Source organism: Sus scrofa, chromosome 1 (assembly GCF_000003025.6).
Source record: "Sus scrofa isolate TJ Tabasco breed Duroc chromosome 1, Sscrofa11.1, whole genome shotgun sequence".
Lineage (NCBI taxonomy): Eukaryota > Metazoa > Chordata > Mammalia > Artiodactyla > Suidae > Sus > Sus scrofa.
The window spans coordinates 108,953,792-108,980,001 of record NC_010443.5 but is presented as its reverse complement, the minus strand read 5'-3'; the positions used below and the strand labels follow the sequence as shown (position 1 = coordinate 108,980,001).

At 43.1% G+C, this 26,210-nt stretch overlaps 1 long non-coding RNA gene across 1 annotated transcript; it reads left to right on the top strand.

Annotated features, from left to right (window-relative positions):
* LOC110260973 lies at positions 747 to 24,454 on the top strand. The gene is made up of 4 exons (XR_002344621.1): positions 747 to 841; positions 1,610 to 1,916; positions 2,772 to 2,801; positions 21,975 to 24,454. It is a non-coding gene; the product is annotated as an uncharacterized LOC110260973 (long non-coding RNA).

Sequence of the window (26,210 nt, the reverse complement as noted above, 5' to 3'; positions counted from 1 at the left end):
TGGGGGATATCACTGGGCCCTGCCGCTTGGCCTCATCTCTCCCTCTTTGTGTTACAAAAATAAAACAAATAGAACTACAAGAAACAAAAACAACACAAGTTTGGAAGTAAGACTAGAATTTGAAAGTTGCTCGGCCACTTAATGGTTTTATGATTTTGAGTAAGCTGTTTGTCTCATCTGCAAAATAAGGGTGATAATAGTCATGCCAGCAAGAGTTCCCGTCGTGGTACAGCGGAAACGAGTCCCACTAGGAACCATGAGGTTGCGGGTTCGATCCCTGGCCTCACTCAGTGGGTTAAGGACCTGGCGTTGCCATGAGCTGTGGTGTAGGTCGCAGAGGAGGCTCGGATCCTGTGTCGCTGTGGCTGTGGGGCAGGCAGGCAACTGTAGCTCCAATTGGACCCCTTGCCTGGGAACCTCCATATGCATGGGGGCAGCCCTAAAAAGGAAAAATAATAGTGCCGGCAGCCAGCAGCCAGGACATGATTAAGATATTCTGTGTAAAGTTTTTAGTGCAGTGCCTGACACAGCAAACTCTCAGTGATGGACAGCTTCTTTTTTGGGTGTTAATTAAACACACCTGCATTTTGTGTCTTTGCAGTCAGCCAGTAGAGCCACCCTCCCCTGGCTCCAAAGAAAAGGCTTCCTTTATCTCTTCCATACTCACCTGTGAGGCTGCCATATGGTGCCATCTTTGATCCTTCCAGGTTGCCAGTGATGTTCATTTCATCAGGATAGTTTATCTGGATGGTTCAGAGCCAGGTAGCCCAGATGGATCTGAAATCACAAGGAGACGAGGCTGCATCGCCCTTCAGAACTAAAAATCCAGCGTGAATGAACAGTAAGAACAGCCCCTCTCCAGTGGGAAGGGATGGGACTTGAGGAGACCCTGCATGATGGAAAGGCCAGCCATCACCCGCTCCCTGGCAGCCACCTCCCCATGCCATCCGGAAGAGAGCATGCAGGTCCTGTGTCTCCACAAGGGCATGATGGGGTTTGCCCCTGGGGTTCAGGGTCTTGGGGGCTTCTCAATGACACTGTGAAAACCCAGCTCACCTGGTCATTGATCCTAATCCCAGATGCCAGGTTACCTAGGGCACTTGAAAATTTTCTTTGGACTGAGACAAAATCCTCATCCTCTTCTGGTGAAATCCTTAACATCTGAGGTCCTGCTTTGTAGTTTCCTCTGTTGAGATGTGGCTCCTGCCTCTGTGTCTCCAGCCTTGAAACGAAGGGTCGGCAGGAGGACGCAGCCTCTCCTCAGTTGGAGCAGGTCCTGGACATGCAGAGGAGGCGGGAGCCTGACTTCCTGGCTGTGACTTTTGTCTAGAGAGGCTGTGGGGTGTGGGGCAGGGTGCAGGGACCTAGCCAGCACTCGGAACAAAAGCCAAGCACCTGCTCCGTGCTTTTGGGGCTGGTTGGCCAGGGTATCTGACACCAGGGAACATCTTTCCTTTCACACTCTATTGTCCTGTGGCTTCAATTACATTCTTGACTCAGAGCCCAGAAATGGGGATAACAGGCACTCCAGAAATTCTTAGAGCAATGACTCATTGAGTTTGCAGCCTCCCCACCTCCCTCACCATGATGCGAACTGCTGGTCTTCCAGACAGGGGGAATCACCACCACCTCCACATAGCTGGACACAAGTTCCTCCACCTCAGCACTGATGTTAAGGTGGGTCCTTCAGGGGTGTGTATCAAGGGTATCGGTGAAAGCAGGGAACCCAGAAGAATGAGAAAAAATGACAGAATTTACTACTTCATATTCCCCCCCCTTAAAAGCATTGATGAAGTCGTCATTGGGAAAATCTGAATATTCTTACTTGTACTTCTTTTATTTTAAAGGACAAGTATGTGGAGTTCCCGTCGTGGCACAGTGGTTAATGAATCCAACTAGGAACCATGACATTGCAGGTTCGATCCCTGGCCTTGCTCAGTGGGTTAAGGATCTGGCGTAGCTGTGAGCTGTGATGTAGGTCGCAGATGCGGCTCAGATCCCGCATTGCTGTGGCTCTGGCATAGGCTGGTGGCTACAGATCTGATTAGACCCCTAGCCTGGGAACCTCCATATGCTGCGGGAGCGGCTCAAGAAAAGGCAAAAAAAAAAAAAAAAAAAGACAAAAAAAGAAAAGAGAAGATAAAGTACAAGTATGTGAAGTCTTAAGCTGACTATATATATCATGGATGCCGCAGCCCTCCACCTCAAAGAGCTAGGTTCCCCTGCCCGCTTCTGACTGGTACACTTGCCCTTGACCCCCCTGAAGACCCCAGCCAGCCCACCATCCCCCAACACACGTTCATGCACGTCCACACCCAGAGCCATCATACCACTGCCACTCCTCTCACATGCGGCAAAGGCCAGCCACAGCTCTGCGTTGTGTTTCATGTTTTCATGAGTCTAAAACACTGACAGAACCTTGGTTCAGTCCCTGGCTCACAACCAGATGATTTCAGGCAAGTGATTTTGACCTTTCTGAATTTGTTTCCTTCTCTGTCTAAGCCTGTCCTTTATGGCTGTGTTAAAGAAAAAAGATAAAATATGTCCAGGGCCTGGGACATGGCAGCCTATCAATAAATATTAGGGTTGTTAACACATTGTCCCCATGCAGGGCCCACTCTAAAAGGAAGATGGAGCAGGACCTGTCTGTCTCTGAAAAAGACCCACCATTATCCCATATTACCTGGGCCTGGGGATTCTGGAGAGAGGCTTGTTTAAAGGGTGGGGCTGGCATCACTTTCTGAAATTAATGCCTTATTTTTTTCTTTTAGTTTTAGAGTCAACCATGAACAAAACACCAGGTGAGTGTGTCCGAGGAAGAGGGAGGCCCATCTGGGAAGGGCAGGGCCCGCCCTGAGCCTCCTTCTTTTCAGCAGGTAGAGTGTTTCCAGGAGAGGCACCTTTCCCAGGCCCCTGTGCCGTGAAGCTCAAGGGCAGCAGCAGGGGCCAAGCCCCGTGGTGGGAGGGCAGGGGATGGAAGCTGTGGGCTAGCGCTTCCCACAATTTCAGGCACGTGAAAATCACCTGGGGGCTTGGTCAAAACGCAGTTTCCCACTGCGATCTAAGGTGACCTGAGGTTCTGCATTTCTTACCAGCCTCAGGCAATGTCACTGCTGTTGGTCCCTGGACTGCACTTGGAGTACAGGGCTCTGAGGTGTGATGTTGGCATTGTTCAGAGAGACTGTAGGTGGTGAGAAAGAGAAACCAACTTGTTCCTCCCAAGAGTCACCATCCAGAAGGGAGCATGTGATGCCCACACCAGCCTGGGCTCTGGGGGGTGAGAAAGAAGTAATTCCTCACCAAGGAATTGGGCCAAAACCACAAGTGCTGACTCTACCCCTCCTGGGCCCACAGCAGGACCTGGGGGAGCTAAGGCACCAGCCAGGGCGAGGGTGAAGCAGGTGGAATGCTAGGGTGCAGAGCTCAAGGAGGTGCCCACTCTCCAGTCATATAAGCACTCGAGCACGAAAGCTACCTTGACTTTTGCACCCTGGGGGCCTCACTCTCCTCACCCTTCCAGCCTTGCCAAGGCAGAGACCAGTCAGTCTTTAGTTTCCCTCCTTGATGTTCCATCTGGGACAGCCAGCTTAGCCCTCTGTGGCTCTGCTTGTCCCTCAAGAAAATAAGGAAACAAAGTGAAGGTGGGGAAGGTAAGGCAGTTGCTTACCACAAACTTCTTCAGAATCTATTTATCTTGGACTGTCTGGCATCTACCCCTGGACCTGCTGTGTAATAGGTTTCAATACATGTTTTGTTCAGTGACTGGTTGTATCCTGTCACTCAGTGGAAAGGATCTGTCATTATCGAATTGCAGTTCTTCCCTATCAAAGGGCAGGACCTGTGTTTCGGCATCTTTGCACTTAGTGTGTTCCTGGAATATAATACAGGTAAATAAAGGTCCATTGAATCTGATAAAAGTGAAAGTCATTCCCCCTGAAGGTAAAGTCAGTAGTTACTTATAAGGCGGCAAATGCGGGACCTTTTTCAAAATATTTCCTTTGCTCTTCTTGAAATTCCTGTGTTGATAATTTGTTCCTTTCACTTTTCCTTCCCCACTTGTCTCGCTTTATTTTTATATTTTTAACCTTATTGTGTCTTTTAATTTGCTCCAGGACTTGTCCCCTATTAAAGGGGTTTTTAAGTATCAAAGAGGAGGCAGGAAGGTTTGGTTTTGTTTAGGATAGGAATCCAGGGGTACTTTTACCACCAGAGACAGCCCTAAGTAGTTCATTTTTCCTGAGTGGAATTTTTTTTTAATTGAAGTATAGTTTATTTACAATGTTGTGTTGGTTTTTGGTGTCCTGTGAAATGATTCCGATATATATATATATACATATACATATACATATACATATGGTATATTGCATATATATTATATATATTCTTCTCATATTCTTTTCTGTTATGGTTTATTACAGGATATTGAGTATAGTTCCCTGTGCTATATAGTAGAACCTTGTTGTTTATTTTATATTTAGTAGTTTGTATCTGCTAATCCCAAACTCCTAATCTATACCCCCCACCACCATTGTCTTACTTTATAATAGCAGAGCCATAGGAAAGGCTTACAGTAACCAAAATAAAACGTTCCCTTTATTGCTTTTTTGCCTTGGGAATTTTATAAACCAGGCAAACTATTGCTTGTGGGCCATATTCAAGCCACTGCCTGTTTTTGTGCAGCCTAAGAGCTAAAAATGTCTTTTAATTTTTTTTTAATGGTTGGAAAAAACTCAAAAGAAAAATAATAGTTTATAACATATGAAAATTATATAGAAGTCTTGGTGCAGTGGAAACAAATCTGACTAGTACCCATGAGGTGGTGGGTTCGATCCCTGGCCTCACCCATTGGGTTAAGGATCTGGCGTTGCTGTGAGCTATGCTGTAGGTTGCAGATGTGGCTTGGATCCCAAGCTGCTGTGGCTGTGGTGTAGGCCTACAACTGTAGCTCCAATTCGACCCCTAGCCTGGGAACCTGCATATGCCATGAGTGCAGCCCTAAAAAGCAAAAAAAAAAAAAAAAAAAAAAAAATTATGTAAAATTCTAACACCAGTGTTTATAAATAAAGGTCTACTGAAACGCAGCCACATCCATTCAAGTGTTGTCTATAGCTCTTTGTGCTCTAACAATGGAGTGGAATGGCCATGACAGAGACTCTAGTTCCACAAAGCCTAAAATATTTACTGTTTAGTTCCTGTACAGAAAGTTTGTTGACTCCCTACTCTCAAGGGAGACTGTTTGTTCTCCTACACTGATCCTATCAGCTTGTTCCAGTATTTTTGCCAAAATTACTAGATATAATCTAATTCGAGTAAGGAAGTGACACTCATTTTAGAAGTCACAAAGATTCCAAGAAAGTTATGTGTACGTAGAGATCTTAAGAAAATCATGGTTTAACTATTTTGTATATTGTATTTAGTTATTTAGGTTTAGAGAAATGCAAATATTCTCTCTGTGAGGTTTGGAGCCGGCTTTGTCTGAAGCAGGCACTCCTTACCCGAGAGTCACAGCCTCTTTATCTCTTTTCACTGCTCCTCATTCTTGGGGCCCAGGCCATCAGCCCTGGTTCTCCCCTCCCCCCATACTTAGTCTCAGTCTCAGCTCACTGGATGTAGACAGCTTGAATTATGCTCCTAGCCAGAAAGAGATTTTTCTCAGGGCTGGAGGAGGAAGTGATTTACTCTAGGTATTCCCAGCAATATGCCTGGGTATCATCTGTCTGCAGCTAAAGGGTTTCCATTCTGCAAGGAGTAGGGGCAGGCAGGAATAGGTAAGGACAGAATTCCAGAACTGGTATTTCTCCCATTGTCCCCTAGCCCACCCTCAAGTTTATCAATAAGTGTGAGGTTGTCGTTTTGGCCCCCATGTCCCCACATGGACTCTCCACAAACTTACGGTTTTGCAGCTTGTCGGCTTAAAGGAATGTGAACTTGGGCCCAGTTGGCAGCACGGTGATTTTCAAGTTAGACATCCCCTCCCAGTTGGGAGAGTTGATGAAGGCTGATCCCAGTCTGAAAATTGTGATTTCCCCTGGCTGTCTCCTATTCTTAGTTTCCCTGGACTTGCCGTAGGGATTTTGTTGGTCTCAACAGCAGGAGTCTTGGAGCTCCATTTTTCCTTCTCACCTTAGTGCCCTAATTCATAGGCTGTGAGCCACATGGGAACCTTCTAGCCATGCTTTGGATTGCTGGTGAGCAATTTAAAAGTTCCTCCAGGAGTTCCCGTTGTGGCTCATCAGGTTAAGAACTCACAGTGTCCATGAGGATGCAGGCTCAATCTCTGGCCTTGTTCAGTGGGTTAAGGATGCCGTGTCACCACAGCTGCAGCGTAGGTCACAGATGCGGCTTGGATCCAGTGTTGCCCTGGCTGTGGTATAGGTCACAGCTACAGCTCTGATTTGACCTTCAGTCCAGGAACCTCCATATGTACAAGGGTTTTAAGGTGTTCTGTCAGGAACCAGGGGCAGAGACAAGTATATATATTTATTTTTATTTCATAAAGAGAGAACTAATTTTACAGATATGGAACTGAAGACCAGATGGTTGAAACAATTTGCCCAAGATCCTGTAGCTAAGGGGCAGCAGGGTTCACATTAAAATCTAGGGTCCCTGGCCTCTTACCCAGGGCATTTCCCATTACACCACACCGTCTTCCCTTAGCTAGTCCAGGTGGGGCGGCAGGCAGAACCACGAAGGCAGACTATTAATGGATGGAACTAAGTCATTAAAAAGAAGTGAGAGGAACTACTATATGCCAGAGGAAGCACCATCTTTGATGCAGCTATCAATATTTCTTTATATTACAGAAAGTATGAGAAAACAGCTTCAAGACACATATCCTAGACTCTGCTTTCAGACTGCCAACCCTAAGCTGCCACTGGTTCCTTGGACTTAGCTTAGGTTCTCTTATTTAGTACTCGCAATAACCACATGAACAGGTACTATTATTCCCAGGTTTTATTTATTTATTTATTTATTTATTTATTTATTTATTTATTTATTTATGTATGTCTTTTCTAGGGCCACACACGCAGCATACAGAGGTTCTGAGGCTAGTGATCTAATTGGAGCTATAGCTGCCAGCCTACGTCAGAGCCACAGCAACACAGGATCCCAGCTTCGTCTGCAACCTACACCACAGCTCACGGCAACACCAGATCCTTAACCCACTGAGCGAGGCCAGGGATCAAACTCGCAACCTCATGGTTCCTAGTCGGATTTGTTAACCACTGAGCCACGATAGGAGCTCCATATTCCCAGTTTTAAAAATAAAATTTTGTGAAGTATAGTTGACTTATAAGGTTGTGTTAGTTTCAGGTGAACAGCAAAGTAAATTGGTTATACATATGTCCATTCCTTTTCAGATTCTTTTCCCATATATGTTTTTACACAGTATTGAGTAGATTACCTTGTGCCATACAGTAGGTCCTTGTTACTGATGTGTTTTATATACAGTAGTGTGTATATGTCAGTTCCGTCCACCTAATTTATCTGTCCTCCCCCCACATTTCCCTTTTGGTAACCATAAATTCGGTTTCAAAATCTTTGTCTTTTTCTGTTTTATAAGTTCTTTGGTATTATTTTTTATTAGGTTCTACATATTAGTGATCTCATAAGTTATTTGTCTTGTTCTGTATGACTTCATTTAGAGTATGTATGTACCACATCTTCTTTATCCATCTGTTGATAGACATTTTGGTTGCTTCCATGTCTTGGCTATTGTAGATACTGCTGCGATAAACATTGGGGTGCATATATCTTTTTCTAATTATGGTTTTCTCCAGATATGTGTCTAGTAGTATATTATCCTCATTTTACTTGAAAACAAAATTGGGGTTCAGAGCTGGGAAGTGGTAGAGCTGGGGTTCAGAGCTGGGAAGTGGAACATGGAGCTGGCTGTGTGCAAAATTCAAGTGCTTTTTTATCATTTTCTGCAGCTTCCCTGCTGAGAATGCTAATGAGCTTCAGGGAGGGGGGAGTCTCCCAGCAGTTGTGACTAGTTTGAGGATGGGCCAGGCAAGGCTCCAAGTCCTTCTGATGGACTGCTCATCTGTCCTTCAAGGAACCCTGGGTTGAGCTATAACTGGGGTAAAAGTCCAGGGAAGAAGACAAACTTCCCCCAGCCAGAGAAACCTGAGCCCCTTTCCCCTAGGATATGGTCCATGGCTTTACATCTCTGATGCTTTGGGCACAGCACTGTGTCCATGCCCACTGACTTGATGGGAGGTAAAAAACTGATGTGATCCTAAACCGGGGCTAAGTTTTATGTCATCTTTCTTTATTAGGAAGAATATCAACAACTACTTACTCTGTATGGTATCTCCTCTTATGAAAAATTCCCTAGGAGGATTGAGCCATTGGTCCCAATCCATGCTGACCCAAATGACAGAACCAGCCTTTCAGTTAGTTCATCTGGCTCACTTGGTGCTAGTGACAGTCACTCACAGTTCAGGAGGTGCCAATTCTACATTCCCCTAGTAGCACAACCATCCCTTTAAATGGACTTTCATATGCAAAGTTCACTGAGGAGATCCTTGCCCACCAGGGCCATGATATCTGTTATGGACCCTGGGCGCTATTGCTTTTGTGGGTCCCTTCCTCCATAAAAAATGCTAAAATTTTATTTTATGTCTGCATTGCCATGAAGACAAACATATTAATATTGTATGCTAAAACACTTTCTTCAGCCTAAAAATCATTTTTTTTCTTCTGATTTTAAAGGCAAGTAAAACATTTCCATGGGTCTCCCAAAACATCCTGGGCCCTAGGCACTGCACTTCCCCTGGCTGATAGAGAATTATTTGGCCCTGCTGTTCTGCACCCTTTGCTCCACCCCACCTCCATGGCCCTATTTGCTAAAACCAGTGGAGAGTCCACATTTGCTTAAGAAAATTCACAGTGCAGTGAATTTCTTCATTGAAGAAAGCCAAGTAATAAAATATAGGGGGGGGGGAAGATACCCTGGAAAAGTCTAGGTCTGGGAGCTGAGAGGCCTGAGTCTCAGTTGCAACTTTGCCACCTGATTCCCCAGTTGTCCTATGGAGCCCAGGGCATGTCGGGGGTATGTTGAAGGTCAAAGGAGCCAGGGGCAGGACCAGGAGCAGGAGAGACGTTTCAATGAAGCTAGAACTCTAGTTGATCTAATTACTCTCTAATGGTAAAAAAGACAAGCAAAAGCCTTGACCTGAGAGGTGGAAGGGGGGCCCCCATCCTGGAAATGGCCAGCAGGGGCTCCTGCCCAGGTGCTCTCAGGAGATGGATGCATCAGATAATGCTTGCATGAGAAGAAAGAAAATTCAGGGGCCTGAGTCCTGGCAGCTCTGCTGTTTGAGAAAGAAGCAGCCAGACAAGAGAAGGGGACAGTGTGATATGGGCTTCCTGGAGAGTGGCCTGGGTAGGGTGGCCAAAGAGCCAGCACAGGCAGCTTGGAGGATGTGGGGTGAAGGAGGGTGGGCACGGGGTGGACCAGATGGCAGAAAACTGCAAGGTACATGAGTGACCTCTCTCCACAGTCCTCAGAATTTGTCATGTCACCAACTTCATGAAATATTCAGCAAGGTTGGATATTTTGTAGGAAACAGCACAGGAGCTGAGGTTTGTGACCAGTTTTTATACCAGCTGAAACTCCAAAACATGAGCAGATATGCAGGAGCAAGGAATTAGAAGATGCCAGAAATGAGGTGGGGGAGGGGCCAGAGTCTTTGGAAGGGCTTTTAGCAACTGCAGTGAGGACCATCTGGTCGGCAGGCCCGACTGGCTCAGGGCCTCTGGCACATCAGCTTTTTTCAAAAGCCTGTGAAAACATGTGATGTGAGAAAAAAAATTAATGGCTCTTAAACTCAAAGAGAAAAGTATAAAGTATAAAAAAGTAAAAAGTATAAAACTGAAAATAATGCTATTTTAATGAAATGTATATAAGCTATGCAATTGTCACTTCATTCATTTTTCAAATTAGTCCTTTTTTTTTAATTGTTATTTCCTCAATATGATTTTTTTTTCTACTGTACAGCATGGTGACCCAGTTACACATACATGTACACATTCTATTTTCGCACATTCTCATGCTCCATCATAAGCGACTAGACATAGTTCCCAGTGCTACACAGCAAGATCTCATTGCTAATCCATTCCAAAGGCAATAGTTCGCATCTATTAACCCCAAGCTCCCCATCCACCCCCTTCCTCCCTCTCTCCCTTGGCAACCAGAAGTCTATTCTCCAAGTCCATGATTTTCTTTTCTGTGGAAAAGTTCATTTGTGCCGTATATTAGATTCAAGTTATAAGTGATATCATATGGTACTTGTCTTTCTCTTTCTGACTTACTTCACTCAGGATGAGAGTCTCTAGTTCCATCCATGTTGCTGCAAATGGCATTATTCTGTTCTTTTTATGGCTGAGTAGTATTCCATTGTGTATATATACCACACCTTCCTAACCCATTCATCTGTCAATGGAAATTTAGGTTGTTTCCATGTCTTAGCTGTTGTGAATAGTGCTGCAATGAACATGTGGGTGCATGTGTCTTTTTTAAGGAAAGTTTTGTCTGGATATATGTCCAAGAGTGGGATTGCTGGGTCATATGGTAGTTCTATGTCTAGATTTCTAAGGTACCTCCATACTGTTCTCCACACTGGCTGTACCAGCTTACATTCCCACCAGCAGTGCAGGAGGGTTCCCTTTTCTCCACAGGCCCTCCAGCACTTGTTATTTGTGGACTTATTAATGATGGCCATTCTGACTGGTGTGAGGTGGTATCTCATGGTAGTTTGGATTTGCATTTCTCTAATAATCTGGGATGTTGAGCATTTTTTCATGTGCTTGTTTGCCATCTGTATATCTTCCTTGGAAAAATGTCTATTCAGGTCTTTTGCCCATTTTTCCATTGGGTGGTTGGCTTTTTTGCTGTTGAGTTGTATAAGTTGCTTGTATATTCTAGAGATTAAGCCCTTGTCCGTTGCATCATTTGAAACTATTTTCTCTCATTCTGTAAGTTGTCTTTTTGTTTTCTTTTGGGTTTCCTTTGCTGTGCAAAAGCTTGTCAGTTTGATGAGGTCCCATTGGTTTATTTTTGCTTTTATTTCTGTTGCTTTGTGAGACTGACCTGAGAAAACATTTGCAAGGTTGATGTCAGAGAATGTTTTGCCTATTTCTCTTCCAGGAGTTTGATGGTGTCTTGTCTTATATTTAAGTCTTTAAGACCTTTTGAGTTTATTTTCATGCATGGTGTGAGGGTGTGTTCTAGTTTCATTGATTTGCATGCAGCTGTCCAGGTTTCCCAGCAATACTTGCTGAAAAGACTGTCTTTTTCCCATTTTATGTTCTTGCCTCCTTTGTCAAAGATTAATTAACCATAGGTGTCTGGATTTATTTCTGGGTTCTCTATTCTGTTCCATTGGTCTGTACGGAATGAACATACATTCAAGACAGTGTCTTCATTACTGTTGCTTTGTAATATTGCCTGAGGTCTGGGAGAGTTATGCCTCCTGCTTGGTTTTTGTTCCTCAGAGTTGCTTTGGCAATTCTGGGTATTTAGTGGTTCCATGTAAATTTTGGGGTTGTTTGTTCTAGTTCTGTGAAAACTGTCATGGATAATTTGATAGAGATTGCATTGAATCTGTAGATTGCTTTGGGTACTATGGCCATTTTTACAATATTAATTTTTCCAACCCAGGAATATGGGATATCTTTCCATTTCTTTACATCTTCTCTAATTTCCTTGATTAATGTTTTATAGTTCTTGGCATATAAGTCCTTTACCTCCTTGGTCAGATGTATTCCCAGGTATTTTATTTTTGGGGGTGCAATTTTAAAACGTGTATTTTTGCATTCCTTTTCTAATATTTTGTTGTCAGTATACAGAAAGATGACTGATTTATGAGTGTTAATATTATATCCTGCTACTTTGCTAAATTTTTTGATCAGTTCAAGTAGTTTTTGGGTTGATTTCTTAGGGTTTTCTATATATATGTCATCTGCATGCAGTGATAGTTTTACCTCTTCTCTTCCTATTTGGATGCCTTTTATTTCTTTTGTTTGTCTGATTGCTGTGGCTAGGACTTCCAGTACTATGTTGAATAACAGTGGTGAGAGTGGGCATCCTTGTCTCTTGTTCCAGATTTTAGTGGGAAGGTCTTCAGCTTTTCTCCACTGAGTATTTTATTTGTTGTGGGTTTGTTGTTAATGGCTTTTATTATGTTTCCTCTATATCCACTTTGGTAAGAGTTTTGGTCATGAATGGATGTTGGACTTTGTCAAATGCTTTCTCTGCATCTATTAAGACGAACATGTGGTTTTTGACTTTTCTTTTGTTAATGTGGTGTATGCTGATTGATTTGCATATGTTGAACCATCCTTGTGAACTTGGGATTAACCCCACTTGGTCGTGGTGTACGATCTTTTTTATATATTGTTGGATTCAGTTGGCTAAAATTTTGTTGAGAATTTTTGCATCTATATTCATCAAATATATTGGCCTAAAGTTTTCTTTTTTGGTGGTATCTTTGTCTGGTTTTGGAATTAGGGTGATGGTGGCATCATGGAATGTCCTTGGGAGTGTTCCTTCTTCTTCAACCTTTTGAAAAAGTTTAAAGAGTGTGGGTATAAGTTTCCTCTTTGTATGTTTGGTAGAATTCACCTGTTAAGCCATCTGGTGCTGGACTTTTATTTGTAAGGAGTGTTTTTATGATATTCAATTTCATTTCTAGTGATTGGTCTGTTCAGTTGATCTATTTCTTCTTGATTCAGTTTTGGCAGGCTGTAAGTCTCCAGAAAGTTGTCCATTTCTTCTAAGTTGTCAAATTTGTTGGCATACAATTGTTCATAGTGTTTTCTCATGGTTTTTTGTATTTCTGTAGTATCCATTGTGACTTCTCCTTTTTCATTTCTTATTTTGTTTATTTGGGTTTTTTTCCCTCCTCTTCTTGGTGAGTCTAGCCAGAGGTTTGCCAATTTTGTTTACCCTTTCATATAACCAGTTCTTGGTTTTATTGATTTAGTCTATTGTTTTTTTAATCTCTATTTTATTGATTTCCTCTTTGATCTTTATGATTTCCTTCCATCTGCTGACTTTAGGTTTTGTTTGTTCTTCTTTTTCTAATTCATTTAGGTGGTGAGTTATGTTGTCGATTTGAGATTTTTCTTCTTTTTTGAGGAAGGCCTGCATTGCTATGAATTTCCCTCTGAGCACTGCTTTTGCAGCATCCCATAGATTTGAGTTGTTGTGTCTTCATTATCATTTGTCTCAAGGTATTTTTTTAATTTCCTTCTTGATTTCCTCATTGACCCATGGGTTTTTTAGTAGCATGTTGTTTAGTTTCCATGTAGTAAGTTTTTTTCATTTCTTTTTCTGTGGTTGATTTCTAGTTTCATGCCATTGTGGTCAGAGAAGATACTTGAAATAATTTCTATACTCTTAAATTTGTTGAGGTTAGATTTGTGCCCTGGTATGTGATCAATTCTTGAGAATGTTCCAAGTGCACTTGAGAAGAATGTATATTCTGATTTTTTTTGGATGTCATGTACTGAAAATGTTGATTAAGTCTAACTTTTCTATTGTGTCCTTTAGGATCTCTGTTGCCTTACTGATTTTCTGTCTAGAGGATCTGTCCATTGATGTGAGTGGGGTGTTAAAGTCTCCTACTATGATTGTATTCCTATCAATTTCTCCTTTTATGCCAGTTAGTATTTGTTGGAGGTATCTGGGTGCTCCTATATTAGGGGCATATATATTGATGATTGTAATGTCCTCTTCTTGAATGGATCCTTTAACCATTAAATAGTGTCCTTCTTTGTCTTTCTTTATGGCCTTTGTTTTCAATTCTATTTTGTCTTATATGAGTATTGCAACTACTGCTTCCCTGTCTTGTCCATTGGCATGAAATATCTTTTCCCATCCCCTCACTTCCAATCTATATGTGTCCTTTGCTCTAAGGTGAGTTCGAAGGTTTTTGACAGCAGGTCGAAGGTTTTTGCTTTTTTATCCAATCTGCCACTCTGTGTCTTTTGATTGGAGCATTCAGTCCATTGACATTTAAGGTGATTATTGATAAATATGTATTTATTGCCATTTTAAACCTTGTTTTCCAGTTGATTCTCTGTTTCTCTTTTCTTCTTTTCTTTTTTTGTTTGGATGGTTTCCATTTATTTTATGCTTGAGTACTTTTCTTTTCAGTTTTTGTGAATATAATGTTCGGTTTTGATTTGTGGTTGTCCTGTTTTTTAAGTACTTTAACCCCTTCCTATATCTGCTTGCTTTTGCCTGATCATCATATAGGCTCAAACACATTATTAAAATAAAAAAAGAATCTATATTTTCTTACTTTCCTTCCCCACATTGTATGATTTTGATGTCTTTTTTTTTTTTTTAACATCTTTATGTTTAGATCTGTATGCTGGCTTATTTAAGTGACTGCTTCCCAAGTGTGGTTTCCTCCATCCTAATTCCTCTTTTTCTCTTTTTTCTCTTTTTTTTTCTTTTTTTAATTTAGAGAAGCCCTTTCAGTATTTCTTTTAGAATGGGTTTAGTATTGCTGTACTCTTTTAACTTCTGTTTGTTGGAGAAATTCTTTATTTCCCCTTCTATTTTAAATGATAGTCCTGCTAGATAGAGTATTCTAGGTTGAAAATTTTTTCCTTTCAGCACTTTAAGTATATTTTGCCACTCCCTTCTGGTATGTAGTGTTTCTGTAGAGAAATCAGCTGATAGCCTTATGGGGGTTTCCTTATAATTAATGCTTTGTTTTTCTCTTGCTGCCTTTAGAATCCTCTCCTTATCTTTAACTTTTGCCATTTTTATTATAATATAAAATATATTATATTGGTCTTGGTGTGGGCCTATTTGGGTTCAATTTGTTTAGGGCCCTCTGTGCTGCATGTATCTTGATATCAGTATCCTTTAGATTTGAAAAGTTGTCAGCCATAGTTTCTTCAAATATATTTTCAATACCCTTTTCTTTTTCTTCTTCTTCTGGAATTCCTCTTATGCGTAGATTGGCCTGCTTTATATTATCCCATAGGTCTCTTATATTGCTTTCATGTTTTTTCATTTGGTTTTCTGTCTGCTGTCCTGATTGGATGATTATTCTATCTTCCACATCACTAATTCGTTCCCCTGCATTATTCATTCTGCTCTTTATTGTCTTAAGCTCAGTTTGTATCTCTGCAATTGAATTTTCCAGTTTTTCTTGGCTCCTCCTCATATTCTCTAAAGGAATCTGCATTACTGTTCATATCCTCTCTTAATTCCTTCAGTATTTCACTATCTCCTTTTTGAACTCCATGTCTGTCAGAATGCAGAGGTCTGTTTCGTTGTTGACTGCTTTAGGTGAATTCTCCTGTTGCTTTAACTGGGAATGGCTTCTGAACTTCTTTACTTGCTTGTGTTTTTCTTTTTCTGTGAGTTTGGGGAAGCCAAATTGTAGTCTTGTAAGGCTACTTCTATGCAAGAATACCCCTTTGTATTTGGGGGGGGGGTTTACTATTTATTTTTGATGTGGGAGTTTGAATATTTGCTGTCTCTTTCTTCCGTGTGAGCAGGCTATTATTCCCAGGATGCTCAGTGTGTTTTCATGGAGACGGAGGCAGTGCGTAGGGCCAGCATTCAGTGCCTGATTGTTGGGCTCTCAACAGCAGCAAGGACCTACAGGAAGGTGGCACAGGCTACTCCTAGTGGCAGGGCCCCGGGAAGTGGTAATAAGCTCTAGGCAGATCTTAAAGGTGACCAGAGCACTTGGCAGTAGCAGAAGAAGCAGCAGGGTGCGTGAGTTCCCAGAAGAGTGAGAGCAACAACAGCTTGTGTTCGATCGCAGTGCCCTCCTCTAAGGTGATTGGAAACACAGGCAGTTCCTGTTCAGGGACCTCTTTTGAGAGCTGGCCATGACCGTCTCTAGAGTCAGTGGTAACTGCAGTGGTTTGCCCCTGCCACCTGTAGACCATGCCTGAAGCAACCTGTGTCACTTAACCCCCATAGGAGGTGCTATACAGGCTGCTTCTAGTTGCAGGATCTTGGGAAGTGACAGAGATCAGGCATATGGGTACTGCCTGGAATGTTTGGCAGTGGCAGCAGCAGGGTGGGTGTGTTCCCAGGGGTGCGAGAGCACCAACAGTTGGTGTTTGGTCACAGTGCCCTCCTCTGTGGTGCCCTTTAGGGGAATGAGGCTGCAAGTGATTTTTGTTCAGGTATCCCCAGTGGCAGTGGGCCATGCCCACCTCTGGAATCAGGGATAACTGCAGCGGTTTGCCCCCGCTGCCTGCAGACCACGCAAGAAGCACCCTGTCCCACTTAGCCCACACAAGAGGTGCTGCAACATCTGCTCCTAGTTGTAGGGTCTTAGGAAGGGACAGTGACCAAGTGTCTGGGCGCCACCCAGAGTGTTTGGCAATGGCAGCTGCAGGGCGGGTGTGTTCCCAGGGGAGTGAGAGCAACAGCATATGGTGCTTGCTTGCAGTGCCCTCTTTTTTTTCTTTTTTGCCAACCTCTGAGGTGACTGGTGTTGCAGGTAGAGCCCACCCACTGGCCCACATATAAATGGTATCATGGGGCATTTGTCTTTCTCTGACTTATCTCACTTAGTATAATACCTTCCAGGTCCATCCAAGTTGCTGCAAATGGTACATTTTCATTCTTTTTTATGGCCGATTAGTATTCTATTGTTTGTATAGACACCATCTTTTTATCCATATGTATGAGCTTTCAGATAGCGAGGGTAAAGTTCTCTGGAAGGAAGAAGCACCTTACAAGTGCTTAAGGTGACTCATGAAGAAGAAAGTGAGCCAGAATGAGCAGGTGATAAATTACTCTTTGGCTGGTGGCAGGGAAACTGAACAGGTCAGGAGGCCTGAGTATGAAGCAAGGAGCTGCTGGGGGGCCTCTGGCTTGGACCAGGCAGCGTGTAGCACCACTTAGCCTTGGTAGGTGTCCTGATGGTGCTGGAATGTACTGTCACCCACTCAAGCACTAAAAACCAGCCCAGGTTGCCCTCCTCCTTTTCCTCCTGTAGTGGTTTCACTTGTACACTTGGGAAATGGGAGGAGGAAAAAAATAGTGCTCTCCAGACTTTCTTCTCCCACTCATTTTTTGTCTTTGGTCCTGTTCCCAGGCTCATACTGTACTGTGGCCTTTCCCGTCACACTCGGCTGTGTTCCCTCCCAGCCCAGGCCTCCCCAGTCAGGTTTCTCTGACTACACATTTCTTTCAGTGTAGCTGCAGAAGGGGCCTTGCAGGCTGGGTTCAGAGCTCTGGGTGGTGGAGATGTGGGAGGCCAAACTGAGGAGCCCTAGGAGGAACCGTGGGAGAAACCAGGCCCCCTCCTACCCCCACAAGTGGCCCTGGGGAGAGGACCTCAGCCCTGAAGTGGCAGTGAAGAGGCGCTGGCTGTAAGCTTGCTGGTGTTTGCTCTTCGTGGCAGGTGACCTGGGGAGGCTGTTTAGTGGGTCTGTGTGTCTCTCTATCATGGGTGTCAGTGACAGAAAGACAGTGGCCAAAGAGCAAAGAGGAGCAGTGGCCCCCCCCTTCCCCAAGGAGCCCCTGCCCCTTCCCAGTGCTCCCACCACCATGCCAGGGTCGCTTCCAACCCTGAGGTCTAAGAGTTTTTACAAGAATAAACTAACATTCATCTAGTACTTCCCTGAACCCTGTGATGCTGGGAACAAGGTGGGGCAGGCATCACAGTGATGTCCATCTTCAGAAGCAGAAATAGTTCAAGGGTAAACTGATAGCCAGTGTTCTGTGGAGGAGCTGCTCAAGACTAGAGTCTGATTCTTCTGACTCTGAGCTCACGGTGCATGGTCTTGCACCTGAAACCCACAGGAAGGGGCAGCTCTCACAAGCAGACAGCCAGGCTGGGGGCATAGATTTGGAGCAGGAGTACACAGCCTGTGAGTACATGTGATCCCTGAACCAGAATTTCTGTCTCAGGCAGCTCTCAAGGCTCATAAGATACTGACATCATGTAAGGCCTTTGAATTTTAGAAGGAAAGATTGTTTCTTTTGTGGCAAAATTAAATTCATTCATTCATTTATGCATTTGTTCATGTATTCATTCCTCAATGAGTATATATATACATTAAGCACTACTCCCATCTCCAATAAATGCAAACCAATTTGCCCAAATTATCGGGGCACCCAAAAACCCAATCTGTGGAATAAAAAATTCATCCCATTTGTCAACTTAGTCATCTTGGCAAATGCCTAGTTTACCAGTTTTTCCAAATGTACTCACTATAAGAGCTTAAACAGTAATATTTAACAATTAAAATGCTGAGCAGTTCCCTGGTGGTGCAGCCCATTAAGAATCTGGCATTGGGAGGTCCCATCGTGGCGCAGTGGTTAACAAATCTGACTAGGAACCATGAGGTTGCGGGTTCGATCCCTGCCCTTGCTCAGTGGGTTAACGATCTGGCGTTGCCATGAGCTGTGGTGTAGGTTGCAGACGCGGCTCGGATTCCATGTTGCTGTGGCTCTGGCGTAGGCCAGTGGCTACAGCTCTGATTAGACCCCTTGCCTGGGAACCTCCATATGCCCCAGGAGCGGCCCTAGAAAAGGCAAAAAGACGGAAAAAAAAAAAAAAAAAAGAATCTGACATTGTAATTGCAGTGGCTCAGGTCACTGCTATAGCACAAGTTTGATCCCTGGCCCTGGAATTTCCACATACCACAGGTATGGTCAAATAAGTAAATAAATAAAACAAACAAATAAATAAAAAGTTGGCCATACAGAAATAGTAGAAATCAACGTTTTTCCCACATGACACACTACTTTTCCAGGCAAAATTCCAGCCTTAAATGATTTGATAGGATTATTTTCACTACTTATGGTTTCTTTATGTGTTTTTTAATGTAAGCATATATTTTCAAACTCAAAACATTTAAATATTTTTTCATCAGTTTCTCAAAATGGAAGTAAGCCTTAACTTTATAGATAGTATGGGGGAAATGGCTACATAGGAAAGCCTGGACCTAGAGCCAGCCTGCACGAGGGGTCAGCCCAGCTCTGCCACTTCCTTTGGGGCAGCTTGCACACATATATGATGTGACTTCATCCATGTTGTGTACAAACACTAGAGAAGAAAAAACACATCACAAATAACAACAGTGTTATTTCTGTGTGGTGGGATTATGCGTAACTTGACTTGCCTTCCTTATAACTTTGGTTAATGAAAAATGTTAATCAGTGATCAATCTAAAAAAGAAACAAATTTTATTTGAGCCAACCTCAGACCCACAACCCAGGAACTGCTCCATAGAGGTAAATGGGGAGGTCAGGAATCTGATTTTGGTAAAGAGGGTGTGTGCAACCCAGCACACATCTCAGTAGAAAGTTTGCCACTAGGCACTAGGAGCAGACATCTTAGTTGACAGTTATAGTGCTTTTCTAATATGGGAAGATGCAAGAATCCAGGTCACAAAAGACTTTTCCTTAAAATATCTATCTAAAGGACTGTTCTGCCAGACTTCCCAGAGCACAGAGTACCTCATTCCAGGACTTCACCCTGAATTCCTTTCTAGGGTGTACCGTCCGTCAGCAAATGCAGTGGGTAATGACTGACTCTTGTAGAACTGGATGGTGGGCAACATTCTTTATTTTACAAGCCCTTCCCTTTCAGTTTTATTATTATTATTTGGTCTCTTTCTTTTTTTAGGGCTGCACCCACAGCGCATGAAAGTTTCCAGGCTAGGGGTTGATTTGGAGCCATAGCCACCAGCCCATGCCACAGCCATGGCCACACCAGATCCTAGCTGCATCTGTGACCTACACTGCAGCTTGTGGCAATGCTGGATCCTTAACCCACTGAGTAAGGCCAGAGACAGAACCCGAGTCCTCATGGATACTAGTCGGACTCTTAACCCACCGAGCCACAATGAGAACTCCCTTTCAGTATTAATTTCAACCAGGTTTTAGCAGGCATTTGGGACCAATTTGTCCCACAGTGCTACAAATGCTCATTTCCTGGTCAGGCAAGGGTTTTGTTGATAGGCCACTCGGTGTGCTGTTACTGGACTGGCCCCTTTTAACAGTAACCAAAGGCCTCTGGATTACCTGTCTTACTAGTCTATTATGGCCCAGGCAGTTATTCCCTCTTGTTGCTTCTTCACATATCTAGAGTTACACTATTACAAACCTTGATCTTATGGAACTATATGTGTGGCTCATCACTTCAAGTCACCTGAACATCATTAATTTTATCTGAGGCTCAGTCATACATTTGATGATGCAAGAAACAAGAATCTTTTTTTGTGTGTGTGTCTTTTTTGCTATTTCTTGGGCCGCTCCCGCGGCATATGGAGGTTCCCAGGCTAGGGATCCAATCGGAGCTGCAGCCACTGGCCTACGCCAGAGCCACAGCAACGCGAATCCGAGCCACGTCTGCAACCTACACCATAGCTCACGGCAACGCCAGATCGTTAACCCACTGAGCAAGGGCAGGGACCGAACCCGTAACCTCATGGTTCCTAGTCAGATTTCGCTAACCACTGCGCCACAACGGGAACTCCAAGAAACAAGAATCTTATGAAATAAGCAGAATATAAGTAATGTAGCTAATAACATTAATAAAGTCATAGGCAAGTATTTAAGCAGAGAACTTCCATTGGGTGCAGCCCAGTATCTCCCCAGGTCGCCTGACCGGCCTGTTCTGCGTTAAGGATGATATGCTGACATCGTACAAGAAGTTCACCAAAGATGTCTGCATGTATAAGGCAAGTCGTGGGTCATCGTGACCCTTACAGGATTGAGAAAGGAATGTTATCTTCTAAGGTGTTCCATGACTGGCACCAGGAGAAACACTGACCATAAAGGTTGATCGGATATTTCTGCTCTTGGGAAGGTCAGGTTAACAGATGCAGAGTACACTGGATGGGAGGTAGGAGGCCAAAGGGCAGAGGAAAAATTTTAGGTTTAAATTTTTCTTGTCTTGCCTTAAAATGTGAATTTTATGTCAACGCTTTTCTGTATGTTGGATTTTAATGTATCCTTTTAATGATTTTAAGTGTTACTGTATAAGAGGAACTATCCCAGAGGGCTTCATATATGTTATGTTATTTAGTCCTCACAACAAACACACAAGATAGGTAGTATTATCACCATTCTACAAATAAAGAAACTGAGGCTCCAGAGCATTAAATAACTCACGTGTAGTCCCACATCTGACTTCTTCATCGAAGCTCATGCTCATTTTTACTTCCTCTGGCTCAACCTAAGCATCCTTCTCTGTTAAATGTGTAGTATCTGGAGTTCCCATCATGGCGAGGAATTTCCGTCATGGCGCAGCAGAAACGAATCCGACTAGGAACCATGAGGTTGCAGGTTCGATCCCTGGCCTCGCTCAGTGGGTTAAGGATCTGGTGTTGCCCTGAGCTGTGGTGTAGGTTGCAGATGCGGCTCAGATCCCACGCTGCTGTGGCTGTGGCGTAGGTGGCAGCTGTAACTCTGATTGGACCCCTAGCCTGGGAATTCTATATGCTGTGGGTGCAGCCCTAAAAAGCAAAAACTAAAACAAAAACAAAAGTGTAATATCTGCATCCCAAAATATGGAGGAAGGATGGAGTGAAATGATAGATATGAAAGCCCACTGCAATGGTACAGCCCTCTACAAAGGATAATACGACTGAGGAGTGTGTGGTATGTACACTGTGCTGTTCTCGGGCTCCTTCCGTCATCTCAGTGACCCTGCACAGCAGGTGGCCATTGTTATCCCCATTTTACAGAAGAGCACATCAAGGAACAGAGTGGGTAACATGCCAAGTTTACACAACTGTACGTGACATTAGTGATCTAGATGGGAGCCTTTCCATTATAAATGACTCCTGGGTGATCGTTCCATCAGGGAGACATGGCCAAGAAAGGGAGGCATCCTGTGAGACGTTAGACAGTCCTCCTGGCCCAGGAGGAGGTGGAGGAGGGGGTGGGAGGCAGGTCAGAGATCAGAGGTCGGGCATTAGGATCCCCACCTTCACTGGTGCTTATTGACCTTGCTTTCCAGGGACTGGAGGGGACAACCACAAACTCCAAGGACACTGCTGCCACCTGCTGTTCACACATTCTCCATCCAAGGGCTCCTCCCCAACGCCTGCCTTCCTGTTCCAGTGTCTCAAGGTCCCGGTCACCACTGGGAACAGACCCCCTTCTATGGCCTGGGTAAGAGAATTTCAACCTTTGCTCAATTTCAAATGCAGGAAAGGTTAGCCCTTAGCAGAAGGAGAGGGGCTCCAATAAAAGAGTAGAGAGATGCAGCCTGTGGGCCAGACCCTGCTTCTTTGAATCTGTGACTTCATCTATAAAATGATGACAACCATTATATCTGCTTCATAGAATAGCTTTTAAGATAAAATGAGGGTTTCCCCCCCTCTACAATCTACCTTTCTTACCAGAAAAAAAAAAAAAAGTTAGCTATGTAAAGGGCAAGCCAGGATGGGGAAAAATCATGCCTCCCCAAATGCCTAAAATCAACCTCTGTTTACATTAACATTCTTAACATTTAAAAAAATTTCATAAAGCATTTCTCTTATATTTTGCTACTGATGTTGAATGTGTCAAAATTTAAGTCTTGAATCATTTTCGGTACATTTTATTATCTGAACCAGAATGTGAAATACTGCAAAGGGTATATGATCTTTTTAAAAGAGAATTGAAAGTGTCTCTCCCATCTGAGACTGTCAGAGTAACTGCCAAGATTCTGGTTCACAAGTTTCACGTCACTTCTTTCAGGCATGGCATCTAGCAAATGGGCAATGTGAAACTGAGAAAACTGGAGGGGGCTTTTTCCACTCAGGTTCCCTTGGGAACCAACACCAACAGCAAAACTAAGAGGCCTGGCTCCCTCCCAGCAGCTATAAACATCACACCAGATTCTGTTTGCCTGAACATTCCTTCTGACTGGATCTAGATGCTAGTATTTGGGTACCAATCAACTTTCATGTGGCCAATCCAATATTCCTTCCTAGAATATTGGCAATTTGCATTGCTGCCTTGAAAGTTCAGCAAAACTGAAACTCTCAATGGGCAAGTTCCAGCAAGTACCTGTAAATGATTTCAGGGCTATCCATTGTACCACTACGGGCCTAGTTGTGGTGTGGATTCCAGGGACAGGTCTGGCTGTTCTCATCCTCTAAAAGGGAGATTGGGTACCACCTTGTTCTCTCGCCTTCTTGGTGTGGACAGAATGCTATGTGAAGATACTATCTGCTGCCTGGATTTTTCTTGTGAGACATGAATGTTTCACGTATCTGGGAGAAGTGCACAGTGACCCAGTGGAGAGCCTAATGGCACAGTGGTAAAGCCAGAGTGTGGGACAGCTGAGGGAAAATGACTCAGGACCTCTGCACCAGAGCAAGGAGGCATCTTTGAGAGGGAGACAAGTCAAATGAAGGCCCTGATGGAGACTTTGGGAGGGAGCACTAAGGCTCGACCTGGACTTAGATTTTTGGTCCATCAGTGATGAAGGCAGCTGAGAAGGAAGCATTTCAAACTGAGACCCACACCATAGAAATAAGAGGAACTCTTAAGATGGCATTTAGATACAGCTCTTAGAAGCTGCTCAGTAACCACACAATAAGTGGTTAACAACAGCAGCATCTCCAGTGGCTCTGTGGCTCTGCGCCACAGTGCCTGGACTAGTCTACTGGGGCTTCTTCAACTGGGACCTGCAAACTCACCCTCAGGCATCTGCGACTAGGTAAGGAATGCTACACTGTATCTTTTCACTTGATGCCACTTTAAAATAAGATTCATGTTTGCAGATTCTGGTCATCTGTGCAGCCCCTGAATAGTATAAAATGATTTTAGTGTCTACATTGGCACTTTAGATTAGATTGGGGCCAAATAATGCTCTTTGAGTTGTCAGAACTAGAGGAAAAAAGAACAGAGATAGATTTAATATGTAAACAAGTAGAGACCAAAGGACATCACAAAACATTCTATGAAGATAACTTACCTAGTCGTTCAACCAAAAGACTAGTGGGTCTGCAGAGTTATCACGCAGCCCATGGGGGGCAGGCCTGCCAAATACAGAACCCTGTCGTGAAAAGATATCCCAAAAAGGTAGGCAGTTTGTCTTTTCCATTTTATACCGGGATGCAGGCCTGCCCCAGGATGATCTTTTGGTTTCAGGGCCCATTTATATCTTAAAAATTATTGAGACTCCTAAGGAGCTTTTGTTGATGTGGATTGTATCAATCTATATTTATGTATTAGAAATGAATTTGAGAGATTCATTTACTAATTCATTTGAAATGACAAAAGTAAACCCATTATATATTAACATAGCTAACCTTTTTAATGAAAATATGTTTTGCAAAGCACAACTTTAGTGAGAAGAGTAGCATTATTTTACATTTTTGCAAACCCATTTGATGTCTGGTTTATCAGAAGACGGCTAAATTCTTATGTCTGCTTAAGTATTCAACCCACTTTGAATAATGTTTTGTTTTTGGTTTTTTGGTTTTGTTTTTTTTTTTTTTTTTGTCTTTTTAGGGCCGCACCTTCAGAATGTGAAAGTTCCCAGGCTAGGGGTTGAATCGGAGCTGCAGCTGCCGACCTACACCACAGCCACAGCAATGCCAGATCTGAGCTGTGTCCGTATCATATCCTTAATCCACTGAGCAAGGCCAAGGATCAAACCTGCATCCTTGAAGAGACTATATCAGGTTCTTAACCCACTGAGCCACAGTGGGAACTCTGGGATATTATTTTGGTTGACATTAAGCTCAGGGCCTCCACAAAATGTGCCACAATGGCATATTGATGATTTTGAGTTAAAGTACTTAAGAAACAGCCAGTGTAAGAGGGCTACTCTTTTCTGTCTCCTTGAAAGCAGGAAATAAATCTCTCCTGTGAAATGTGCACTCCCTGATCTGGAGGTAGAAGGACACCCTTATCACCAGAGATAAGGAATTAGGGCTGAGAAGCCTTATAAGCAAACCTTGCTACTCCTTTAACTTACTATGGATGGCAAGCCTAACTTTTCTGTTTGGATTCTTTAGTTATTGAGCATCCGAACCTTAAGTTCCTTTGTCCTGTCAATTCCTCACAAATGCATTGTTTCTTTGTGTAAAAAGTATAAAAGCTGTCTGCTTTGGCCATTTCTTAGGTCCCATTTCTCTGAGACCTTCGTGCTCACGAATTAAAATTTGTTTCTTTTTCTCCTGTTAATCTGGGTCTTGTGTCAATTTTATTATTCATCCAGCTACAAGAACTCAAGAGAGGTATGGGGGGAAGTTCCCCCTCCCCAACACTGATGTAGACAAAGAAAATATGAACCCACGCATGTGCTGTTGGAAAAGGAAAGAGTATTTTAATAGACTTTTCAGGTAACTGTGGATGTTCTTTGATATTACATCAAAACTCAACAGATGGTAGTTTCTTAAACATTAATTGCAAGGTAGAATCTAAAAGCATATTGGTGAACTTTTCAAAATTTGGTTGTATTAAAATCCATAGGTTCATAATGCATTTTGAATGACTCTTGTTCACAAAGGATTTTCTATCATCCTGCATTGATCATTTGGAAAATATTGGTTCAGTGAGTCATACAGATCTTCCAAATATTGACATATGTCATTATATAATATCAAGAATTTCATTAATATCACCACAAATCTCAGGAGAAAAGTCTTAGTACTAAAAAGCTGTCAAGTTATGGTATCTTTATAGGCTTCCCCAAATTCTAATTCAAACTTGACAACTCAAGATTTACCATTAGCAGCAAACATTGTCATATGATTTTTTTGAGGTGACAGGCTCACTTCATTCATTTTCAAGAAAATGTCTACCCAATTCCCAAAGGAATAATAGTTTGTCAGTTAACTATTCTTTCTTTTTTTTTAAGTTAGCCATTCTTCTAGGTGAAAATGGATCACCATTTAAAAAGTGGCTAATTCAGGAGTTCCCACTGTGGTACAGTGAGTTAAAGATCCAGCACTGTCTCCATGGTGGCTGGGGTCACTGCTGAGCCCGGCCCAGGGGGTTAAGAATTCAGTGTTGCTGAAGCTGTGGTGCAGGTAGCCACTGTGGCTCAAGTCTGACTCCTGGCCCACAGGGCGGCCAAAAAAAAAAAGGTTTATACTCACTGGTCAAGATTTAGTAGGAGTAATTTTTACAGCTTCATCAAGGACATTCTTAAGTGAAACAAGCTTCCCTCCTGCCCCATGAGTGCATGGTGATGAAGAATACAGTGACTGCTAGTTCAACGTGGTGCCATGGCTTTGATTTGTGTGAAAGT